Source organism: Chiloscyllium plagiosum, unplaced genomic scaffold (assembly GCF_037043375.1).
Source record: "Chiloscyllium plagiosum isolate Xiang-an unplaced genomic scaffold, Cpla_swu_hap1 HiC_scaffold_21, whole genome shotgun sequence".
Classification (NCBI taxonomy): Eukaryota; Metazoa; Chordata; class Chondrichthyes; order Orectolobiformes; family Hemiscylliidae; genus Chiloscyllium; species Chiloscyllium plagiosum.
Window position 1 is genome coordinate 59,249,236 of NW_028270159.1, and position 12,506 is coordinate 59,261,741.

Here is a 12,506-nt window from a genome sequence, read left to right on the forward strand (position 1 = left end):
GGATTGATGAGAGCAGAGTGGTAGATGTGATCTACAGTGAATTCATTAAGACGATCGACAAGGTCCCTTATGGCACATTGGGTTAGCGAGGTTAAATCTTATGGAATACAGGGAGAACCAGCTATTTGGATACAGAACTGGCTCAAAGGTAGAAGACAGAAGGTAGTGGAGGAGGTTCTGTACTCAGCCCCTTACTACATGCTATATACAGTCATGACTGTGTGGCCAAATAAACTGTAACTCCATTCACAAGTTTTCTGATGACACCACTGTAGAGGGTTGGAAAGAGTACAGGAAAGAGATAAACAGCTTTCTGATATGTTGTAAAGACAAAAATCTCTCCTGCAATATCAACAAAACAAAAGGGATGGTCATCAACCCCAGGAAGAGGAGTGGAGGACATGCCCATCTGTATCAATGGTAATTAGTTGGAGATGGTTGAAATCTTCAAGCTCCTCACAGTAAATATCACCAACAATCTACCTTGGTCCATCCACGTCAACTCCACAATCAAGGAAGCACACCAATACCTCTACTTCCTCTGAAAAGCAAGGAAATTCAGCATATCCACAATGATTCTTACAAGTTTTTTATAGATGCACCTCAGAAATCATGCTTTCTGAATGCAACAATGCTTAGTATGGCAACTGCTCTGGCCAAGACCACAAGAAGTTACAGACAGTTGTGAATGCAGCCCGATCCCCATCACGGAAACCAGTCTTCTGACTAGTGACTCCTTCTATATTTCCCAATGCCTTGTGAAAGCATCCAACGTAATCAAGAACTCCTTCCAAACTAATTAGATTCCCTTCCATACAAAGATTCAAGAAAGCTTCTTCCTCGCTGTTATGAGCCTCATGAACAGAACTCTCAAATATCAGAGTTGATCTTTCTCTGCACCTTCTCTGTAGCTGTAACACTATATTCTGCATCCTGTTCTAGTTGTGTGAGGTATGATTTGTCTAGTTAGCACACAAAACAATACTTTTCATTGTATGTCAGTATTCTGACAAGCTTATATCAAACCAAATCAAAACTGGCTCAAACACTTAAATGTTTGGCTGCAAGAGAAGGTCAGAGGATCTCATCCCCTGACTCATCAAAGTATTTTGGATTAGAGTGGTGCTGGAAAAGCACAGCAGTTCAGGCAGCATCCGCGAAGCAGTAAAATTGACATTTCAGGCAAAAGCCCTTCATCAGGAATACTCTGGTTTCCAGCATCTGCAGTCATTGTTTTTACCTCATCAAAGTATTTGCACTACTTACAAGGCACAAACCAAGAATGAGAAAAAAATACTCTCCAAATGACTGGATGAAAAGGGTGCAACTCCAACAACACTCAAGAAGCTCAACACCATCCAAAACAAAATCAGTCTGTTTGATCAGCACCGCATTCTGTGCTGCATTCATACAACACAGAAAAGGCTCTTTGGCCCATTAAGTCTGCACCAACATAACTACCATTAAAAGTGCGCTCATTTCAATTTCCTGCATGTATCCAATATTCTTGTATGACATTATATTTGAAGTTAAAAATCACACAACACCAGGTTATAGTCCAACAGGTTTAATTGGAAGCAGACTACCTTTCAGAGCATCGCTCCTTCATCAGGTGATAGTGGTGAAGGTGATGAAGGAGCGACGCTCCGAAAGCTAGTGTGCTTCCAATAAAACCTGTTGGACTATAACCTGGTGTTGTGTGATTTTTAACTTTGTACACCCCAGTCCAACACCGGCAACTCCAAATCATTATATTTGAAGTACTCATCTAAATATTTTTTAAATGTTGTATAGTTTCCAACCTGTACTACCTTTCCACGCTGTGCACTCCAGATTCCCACCAACCACTGAGTAAAAATGTTTTTTTTCCCAAATCCTCTCAATCTCCTGCCTGTTACCCTAAAGCTATGCCCTGTCGTTATTGACCTCTCAACTAAGTGGAACTGTGGGAATATATAAAAAAGTATGATTGAGCCAATGTCATACCAGTTAAAAATACAAGAAAACAGCGTATCTGATTGAGCTAATATCATATAACAATTAGATTGTTTTCTGTTGCTAATAGGCTTATGTGACAGAATGTTCAACAGCTTTTCTAAACACATGCAAAGCTACCACAAACCGAACCTAACCGATCTCGCAAGGGTTCAAGTCAAGTGACTTGAATGTCATGTTGTCGTTGGATTATTGTGTTGCTGAGGCTTCAAAATGAAACATAATTAAGATAAAGCTATCAGCATCTTAATGTTTAAAAATGTAAGCCAAATTTCAAATCGACACAGTTACATGTTTATTCTCGGCAACCAGAATATAACTGGCACTGTTTCTTGATCAAAATTCTTGAACTTTTACCTATTGACAACCGGTTATTCTCAGAAGAAAATGAGAGTATCCAACAACTTAGTGTGGTCAGCAAGATTTGCTATGACTGCAGAGACCCCAAAAACATCCCTCACACCTATTGGCGCCCCGTGGTAAGGATTCCTCTTTTAATAACTACATTCACGTAAAAGGATTTCGACTACAATTCAACAGGATTCTATTAAAACAAAACCTTATTGCAAATAGGAAACGCAAGCCTGTAGCAAAAACTAGCAATTTAGACAGTCATAAAGGACTCCCAGCCCCAGAAATAGGCCCAATAGCTCTGACATCAGAAGGATAAAAACATCATTCAAGATGTCCAAATCTGACTGGCCCCACCCAGTATATCTGAGGACAAACTTCTCCAAAATTTAACAGAATACACTGAACAGCAATTTGACCTCTCTACGACACTGACTGAAATCCGCCAAAAGAATGGAACCTCCAAGGGGCAATGGTCCCTGAAAGACATTAAATGTGTTTAGAGTAAAATTATGAGTATAAGTGTAAAATACAAAAAACGGATTCACTGGACTTTATGTGTAATGCAACAAGTCAGAAAGCGAACAAGAAATTATTGAAAAATCTAATCTTGACCATGAAATTAATAATCTAAAAGACCAATTAGAAGTGATCTGTGCTGAACTAAAAACTACTAAATTGGAATTCCAAAAGGAAAGGGATGGGAAACTGCAACTGCAGCCCACCTATTGTTCCATCAATGCCTCCTTCTCCAAGTGGCCCGCCTGCTCCTCAGTACTCGGAATCCGAAGATAAGGTCCAAGCACTAAACGAAATTGAGGGACACAAATCTGATGACAGCAATTCTGGATAAAAAAAAGCAAAAACCAACAGGGCTTTAAATTACGACCGGTAGAGACTAGGAGCCAGAGAAAAGAAATAACAAAGATGAAAAGGGTGCAGTCAAATATGAAAATACACAATGGACAGACCCCCAAACCTGCCAACCCCAAGTGGGTCTAAAGGTGATCCAAAGAGCCTCATCATCCAAAAAAGAAAGCATGAAAATGTGAAAAGAATTGAAAAAATATATACAGTCTCCAACCTATGGAGGGGGTACAAGTATTGTTCATCATGGTACGAGGTAACACTGGCAGGAAACTTGCGATGAAGGTGAGAGCAGAATTTGGCGAAAAAGGGCAAGACCTTTATGATGGATGGAAAGCTTTAAGAAATTGCCTGAAGAATTATAGCACCCCTAAAACTGACTGGAGTAAGTTTTCGGCAATGAGGCAATGGGGAGCTGAGAGATTACATGAAGCATTTTGTGGCAGTCAAGATTGAACACCCCGGATTGGCCAGCAATATTGACACTCCGGATGAGTTAGATCGTAGTACCTTCGCACCCCTTAAATCCGCATTTGTTGCAGGACTAAAACCAGAGTTAGCAAAGATATTAAAAGTTACGATCCCAGATCGGGAGGTGCAAATCATCTTGAGTGAAATGTGGAATCCAAATTGAGAACTATACAGACTATAGTAACTACGCCCGGGATCTCAAAAGTAGACACCCAGGCCAATGTCATAATTGTAACCGAGAAGAACACTGGGCAAAACATGCCGGTTTAGAAAGAAAACGACTGCAGGTAAATCCACTTCTAAACCGGAACCTAAAATCCAGAAAAACCTTCTAGCTGTAATGCAATAAGGGATGTCTCCCAAGCAACAGGAAGCTCTCCTAAATTTCACGAAAAAACAAGAACAGACAACATCTCACCATTCAGCTCAATTTTTAGCAGATTTAAAAAAAACGAACGGTGGCTGTTCTGTCTTGATGGGCGTGGGCTGTAGAGAAATTGATTGCTTTTTGGACACTGCAGTTGAATTGATGTGGTTGCCTTTAGTTGACGGACGTAATTTGCCCTTTGATGGTGAGCAGAGGACTACAATTGGAGTGGTGGTGAAAGGACTAACTCTCATAAAAACATTGCTCTGGCTGATAAATTGGAGCCTCACGAGATCTTGGTGTTTATATGGGTTGGAATTGTGCAACAAGCCCTACTGGAAATGAATGTCTTAACCCAGATAAATTCGTCACTATATTTTGAGGATGGTCATGTTACATGGTCAATACAATACCACAAATCAGAAGAAAGACAGAATCATCCGATTTAGGCAAATGATAATAATGACCGCTGTCTGTTAAGGATGCCCCCATGTGACTTATACCGAATTTGCCCTGCCATGTATTAAACAATACCTCCCTCCATTGCAGGTATTTTACTCGTAATCAAACAATTAGAGCAACAAGGTGGTACTAGTAAAAGTTTGCAGTTCTTCTAATAGTTCAGTATGGCCAGTTAAAAAGTCAGAAGGAACCTGACAGTCAACTACAGGAGAGCATTGATCAAAAAGTACCCTTGGTTGTTCATCATTTTTAACTCTGTCTCACCGTATAACAAATACTTTTCGGTGATAGACATGGCCAATGGATTTTTAGTCTGTCCCATTAACCCCTGAGTTGCTACCATGGTTTGCTTTTGCCATCCAACAACAATAGTACATCTGGACACGTCTGCCACAGAGCTTTCATAATAGTGCTATTGCATTCCATAGGGCTTGGCAAAATCATTTGCAGGAATTGCCTCCAATGGCATCCATGGTAATTCAATATGCGGATGATATTCTACTAGCATCCCAGACGTAGGAACAACAAAGAAGCATTTACGCATTCTCCTTGACCATTTACAATCCTGTGGCCATAAGGCCAAACTTAAGAAAGTGCAAATTGCCCAAGAACAAGTAGTATACTTGGGACAAAAGATTTCAGTAGGAAAACATGAAATGACGTGAAATAATAGGTCAGCTGGTCATCAAACAGCCACCAAACCTGCAACTATTCAGGAATTGAAATCCCTTCTGGGCCTTTGTTATTTCAACCAAAACTGGATGATAGTTATACACAGTTGCTCAGCTAGTGATTGATCTTTGGAAAGAGAAAAGGGAGTCCAAAGAAGCTATTAAGCTCACCCAAGAGCAGCATTCTGCCATCCAAAAATTAAAAACTGTTCTGTGCTCAGCCCCAGCTTTGGCCATCCCAGATAATGGGAGACCATTTATCTTCTATGTACATGAAAAGGATGGTCACATGAAAGCTATACTCACAGGAGGATGGTGACAGGCAGCGACCCATTGCCTACTATTCCGCTCAGCTGGATACAGTGAATTCTAGAGTGAGGCAGTTCCCTGAGAGCCATGGAAACTAAGTGTCGGGCTGTGATGGCCACATCACCCATCACACTTGATCAGAAATTGATTATTAGGTGCCCTCACACTGTTCATACATGTTATCCATGAATCGGGTCTCTTAGGTGACATCGGCCCGGTGGACATGCTGGACTACCCTCTTAGAAGCCCCCAACCTCCACCTCATTCATAGTGGCCTGGTCAATCCCACCAATCTGCTCCCAATTTCGGAGGACCAGGAGGGGAGAGGAAGGAAAGAGACTGATGAGATTGAAGAAGAACATGATTGTGTAGAAATTCTGCAGCACTTAGATGAGGCTGCTCTGGCAGCATAAGAGCTTTTGCAGAATCTGGGCCTGGTCCTATTCACAGATGGCTCTTCCTTTGTTGAGAAGGATATACAGAAAGGAGGCTGGGCTGTTGCCGCTTTACATGAAGTAATAGTGCAAGGCAGCTTGCCAGCAGGCACCTCAGTACAAAAGGCTACAAACACTGATGGAAGTCTATAAAATAGAGGAGGGAAAACTGCAAATATTTATAGTAGCCCAAGATTTCAGGCCCTGATAGAAGAAGAGGGGATTCCTTACAGCAGCCAGAACACCTATCCTAAACATGGATGAAATATGAGACTCCTAAATGCCACAGAAAGTTTCAGTTTTGAAATGTAAAGCTCACATCCAACAGAACAGCGTGGAAGCACAAGGTAATACCTTAGCCCACCAGACAGCTAGAAATACAGCTTCGCAGGGGAATCACTCTAGTGGATGAACAAAACCCAAAATATAAACCCTCACGAGCAAGTGACAGGACTTAAAGACCATGCAAGAACAATGCTCTCGAGAAGAGAAGCAGACATGGATTGAAACAGAAATTAAGTTTAGCAAGGATGATGTCTGGAGACAAAGAGATATAGATAAAGGGCATCTGGCCCCTTCGATAAATGATGGCTCAGTTCCAAAACAGCTGGTGGGGAAGACAGTTCAGGAAACATGCACAACTGGTGGTAGACCCTTGTGTAACATGCCAAAAGAACAATCCAAGACTAACCATGGTAATGCCACAACTAAGGCCCCCAGCACTTGCCAATCTCTTCCAACATCTGCAGGTAGACTACATATCTCTCTAAAATGTCTAGGATACACCAATGTCCTGCTCATCGTTGATACATTTTCAAGATGAGTGGAAGCATCTCCGGCTCGACAAGCCACAGGCAATCATACTGGTAAAATGCTCAGTAAGGAATGCATTCCCCGATAGGGAGTCCTGACTTGTATAGAGTTGGATCAAGGGACTCATTTTACAAATGCAATTTGCCAGGAAATGCACAGACTGCTAAATATTAAGTGGGACTTGCACTGCCCTAATCACACTTAGTCATCGGGACAGGTGGAATATACAAATCAGACTCTGAAACAATGTCTACCTAAGTATCATCAAGAAGAATTGCCTTGACCTCAAGTTCTACCCTTGGTTTGATGTAGCATTTAAGCCACCCTGAACAGAACAACAGACCCGAGTCCTTTTGAAGTGATTACTGGCCGACCCATGTCTTTACCAGGCACAACAGATCTTACGACACTGGATTGACATCCACAAAGTTACTCATTGTTAAAGTATTGTCAGGATTAGATTACTTACAGTTTGGAAACAGGCCCTTCGACCCAACAAGTCTACACCGACCCGCGGAAGCACAACCCACCCAAACCCATTCCCCAATATTTACCCCTTCACCGAACACTATGGGCAATTTAGCATGGCCAAATCACCTAACCTGCACATTTTTGGACTGTGGGAGGAAACCGGAGCACCTGGAGGAAACCCACGCAGACACAGGGAGAATGTGCAAACTCCACAAAGTCAGTCGCCTGAGGCGGAAACTGAACTCGGGTCTCTGGCACTGTAAAGAAACAGTGCTAACCATTGTGCCACCATGCCGCCCAATTTTGATTAAATACTCTGATATGTTTAATTGACATTTGTGTTCTTGGATGATGGTAGTGATATTATTGCGAGACTATTAATCAAGAGACCAAGCTAAGTTTCTGGAGACCCAGGTTCAAATCCTGCCATGGCAGATGGTGTAATTTGAATTCAATAACAAAAATCTGGGACCCACAGCTCCTATTGGAGGATCAACACCTTATCGTCTGCCTGGGAACCTACAACCTGGAGGACTCAACATTGAGTTCTCCAATTTCAAATAACCTCCCTGCCCATCCCCCTACTCCCTTCCCAGCCCTTCCTCCTCCCCTCCACTGCTCCCTGCCACCAACCGGATTCAATCCTTTCATTGACCAGCTTCTAACCAATGCTGTGAGTTCTGCTTCCTAACAAGTGTCAGCGGCTTGGGGAGATTCCCCCGAGAGCGGACAAGGTATAGTGTCCAGAACGTGGGTCTACATTAAGAAACTATAGAAAGAGCCACTGGGTGCGAAATGGGAAGGCCCATATCAAGTTCTCCTTACAACAGCATCAGCTCAAGATGCAAAGCAAGAAACCTTGGGTTCAGGCATCTCATGTTAAGACAACCAAGGCCCCCAATCCATGATGAAGATGCTGTTATGTTTGGGACTAATAACTATACTAACCCCCTTGCAGCTGGAGAACTTATTGCAAAGCGTGAACTCAATGTAAACACCTTCTTGTATTTGTCTCTATATGTTGATGCTGAGCGCATCAATATCTCCAGCTGCTGGGTTTGCTTTAACACTCCCATACATTCTAAGGACGGTGTCCTGCCGAGACTCATTCCTTTTATTATATCTGAAGTGGCAGAATGGGTCATTTGCCAAAACTAATAAGAGATAGACAAACTTAAGCAACCCCATCCTCAACCCTGTGGAGCTGGGCAACCGGCTGGATGAGATCATTGGGTACATCAATAGTGCAGGGTAGTTTCCCTTTTGGTAATTCTTGTCCTATATTATGCCTTGATGTTGCTTAGGATGTTGTACTTAAGAAATGCTAAAGCCTAAAGTTTGATATCTTGCAGCTCGCCAATGCCCTAATAAATTTAAAGGGAGTTTATGGGTTACTGCGGATTATATCTGCCGTAAATGCTGTTGGATGCGAATCTTATCAGATTGAGTGGATCGGTTGGAGAGACAGATAGAAGCAATCAAGAATTTGCAGCAACAGTATGTGATGGATGGCAGTTATAGGAAGGCGGGAAAGTCTCAGATACAGTCACATAGATGGGTTAACTCCAGGAAGAGTAAGAGAGGTAGGCACCTAGTACAGGAGTCTTTTGTGGATATAAATCCATTTGTGGTGTAAAATTCCAAGCAGTGGAATGTGGTGAAACGGTTAAAAATTATGTCCCAATACATGTGTGAATCTAACCGGAATGGAGGTGTTGCTTAGTCCCGTGTGAATCTTCTTATCTGTATGTAACCAGAATGGAATGTGTTTTTTAGCCTTGCTCTGCTGTTATTATCTGTATGTAACCAGAATGGAATGTGTTTTTCTGCTGTTCACATGAATGTTTATATCTGGAAAAGAGTATATCAGCCGGAAAAGTCTCCAGTTCGGTGAGTCTGCTCCGGGGTTACGTTTAACCGCCGAGCGTGGGTTGTTGGCAACCGCTCTACGAGAACTGACGGCTCCCAGTTCCGGTAACATGTAGAGTGAGTATAAGCCAGACCCGTTGTGCGACGCTGCGGGGAATAAAATGCCCATATTCTAGCAGTCTCGCCTCTTGGTCGTTTGTTCTGTGTCAGACTACTCTCCTACGAACCTGACCTTGAGAATTTTTTAAAACATTTGGCGTAGTCGAGCAGGGTCAATCGCAATTGAGGAGAGATTTTGATGCAGAACAATGTTTTGGAAAACGACTAAGAAACCAGAAGAACAAACTGTGGAGGTCCCGACCGTCCCGGGATGGCATGGATGTGGGCATGTACGTGGCAGTTTGTTTGAGAAAGGATCCCAGTCCTGCCGAAGAACCCCTTGCCTGGGGTACAGCGGAGGATGTGGGCATGTCCAAAAGGCTGAAGCGGAGTTAACAGAATTGAATGGGATTGAACTGAACTGAACTGAGTGGAACTGAAGTGAATCAAATTGAACGGAACAAAATGGAACTGAGCTAAATTGAATTGAAATGGACGGAACTGAATTGAACACAATTGAATTGAACTGAACAGACCTGAACTGAGCTGAATTGAATTACACTGAATTGACTGAACTGAAATTAACTGAAACGAATTGAACTGAATTAAGCATAATGTAACACATGTATTGGGCCAAGCAGTGGAATGTGGTGTAAAATTATGTCCCAATACATGTGTGAATCATAATGTAACACATGTATTGGGCCAAGCAGTGGAATGTGGTGTAAAATTCCAAGCAGTGGAATGTGGTGAAACGGTTAAAAATTATGTCCCAATACATGTGTGAATCTAACCGGAATGGAGGTGTTGCTTAGTCCCGTGTGAATCTTCTTATCTGTATGTAACCAGAATGGAATGTGTTTTTTAGCCTTGCTCTGCTGTTATTATCTGTATGTAACCAGAATGGAATGTGTTTTTCTGCTGTTCACATGAATGTTTATATCTGGAAAAGAGTATATCAGCCGGAAAAGTCTCCAGTTCGGTGAGTCTGCTCCGGGGTTACGTTTAACCGCCGAGCGTGGGTTGTTGGCAACCGCTCTACAAGAACTGACGGCTCCCAGTTCCGGTAACATGTAGAGTGAGTATAAGCCAGACCCGTTGTGCGACGCTGCGGGGAATAAAATGCCCATATTCTAGCAGTCTCGCCTCTTGGTCGTTTGTTCTGTGTCAGACTACTCTCCTACGAACCTGACCTTGAGAATTTTTTAAAACACCATTTCAACAGATATGCTGTTTTGGAAAATGTAGGGGGTGATGGACTCTCAGGGGAACGTAGCACGAACTGCCAAGTTTCTGGTATTGAGACTGGCTCTAATGCAACGAGGGGTACGTCGGCTTCCAAGGGATCAATTGTGTTAGGGGAGTCTGTAGTCAGAGGTACAGACTGACATTTCTGTGTCCAGCAGCGAAAAAGCAGAATGGTGTGTTGTTTCCCTGGTGCCAGTTTCAAGGATTAGATTAGATTAGATTACTTACAGTGTGGAAACAGGCCCTTCGGCCCAACAAGTCCACACTGACCCGCCGAAGCGTATACCACCCAGAACCATACTCCTACATTTACCCCTTCACCTAACACTACAGGCAATTTAGCATGGTCAATTCACCTAACCTGCACATTTTTGGATTGTGGGAGGAAACCGGAGCACCCGGAGGAAACCCACGCAGACACGGGGAGAATGTGCAAACTCCACACAGAGAGTCGCCTGAGGCGGGAATTGAACCCGGGTCTCTGGCGCTGTGAGGCAACAGTGCTAACCACTGTGTCACCGTGCCACCCACGAAGGATGTCTTAGAGAGGGTGCAGAATGTTCTCCCCATGAGAGGCCAGCAGGAGGTCATTGTCCACATTGGAACCAACGACGTAGGAAGGGAAAAGGTTGAGATTCTGAAGGGAGATTACAGAGAGTTAGGCAGAAATTTAAAAAGGAGATCCTCAAGCATAGTAATATCTGGATTACTCCCAGTGCTACGAGCTAGTGAGGGCAGGAATAGGAGGATAGAGCAGATGAATGCATGGCTGAGGAGCTGGTGTATGGGAGAAGGATTCACATTTTTGGATCTTGGAATCTCTTTTGGGGCAGAAGTGACCTGTACAAGAAGGACGGATTGCACCTAAATTGGAAGGGTACAAATATGCTAGCAGGGAAATTTGCTAGAAATGCTTGGGAGGATTTAAACTAGTAAGGTGGGGGGGTTAGACCCAGGGAGATAGTGAGGAAAGAGATCAATCTGAGACAGCTGAGAACAGAATTGAGTCAAACAGTCAGGGCAGGCAGGGACAAGGTAGGACTAATAAATTAAACTGTATTTATTTCAATGCAAGGGGCCTAACAGGGAAGGCAGATGAACTCAGGGCATGCTTAGGAACATGGGACTGGGATATCATAGCAATTACAGAAACATGGCTCAGGGATGGGCAAGACTGGCAGCTTAATGTTCCAGGATACAAATACTACAGGACGGATAGAAAGGGAGGCAAGAGAGGAGGGGGAGTGGCATTTTTGATAAGGGATAGCATTACAGCTGTGCTGAGGGAGGATATTCCTGGAAATACATCCAGGGAAGTTATTTGGGTGGAACTGAGAAATAAGAAAGGGATGATCATCTTATTGGGATTGTATTATAGACCCCCCAATAGTCAGAGCGAAATTGAGAAACAAACTTCTAAGGAGATCTCAGCTATCTAATCTAATCTAATCTTGTAATCTAATTTAATCTATCTGTAAAAATAATAGGGTAGTTATGCTCAGGGATTTTAACTTTCCAAACATCGACTGGGGCAGCCAGAGTGTTAAAGGTTTAGATGGAGAGGAATTTCTTAAGTGTGTACAAGACAATTTTCTGATTCAGTATGTGGATGTACCTACTAGAGAAGGTGCAAAACTTGACCTACTCTTGGGAAATAAGGCAGGGCAGGTGACTGAGGTGTCAGTGGGGGAGCACTTTGGGGCCAGAGACCATAATCTTATTTGTTTTAAAATAGTGATGGAAAAGGATAGACCAGATCTAAAAGCTGAAATTCTAAATTGTAGAAAGGCCGATTTTGACAGTATTAGGCAAGAACTTTCGAAATCTGATTGGGAGCAGATGTTCGCAGGTAAAGGGACAGCTGGAAAATAGGAAGCCTTTAGAAATGAGATAGCAAGAATCCAGAGAAAGTATATTCCTGTCAGGGTGAAAGGGAAGGCTGGTAGGTATAGGGAATGCTGGATGACTAAAGAAATTGAGGGTTTGGTTAAGAAAGAGAAGGAAACATATGTCAGGTATAGACAGGATAGATCGAGTGAATCCTTAGAAGAGTATCAAGGAAGTAGGAGTGTACTTAAG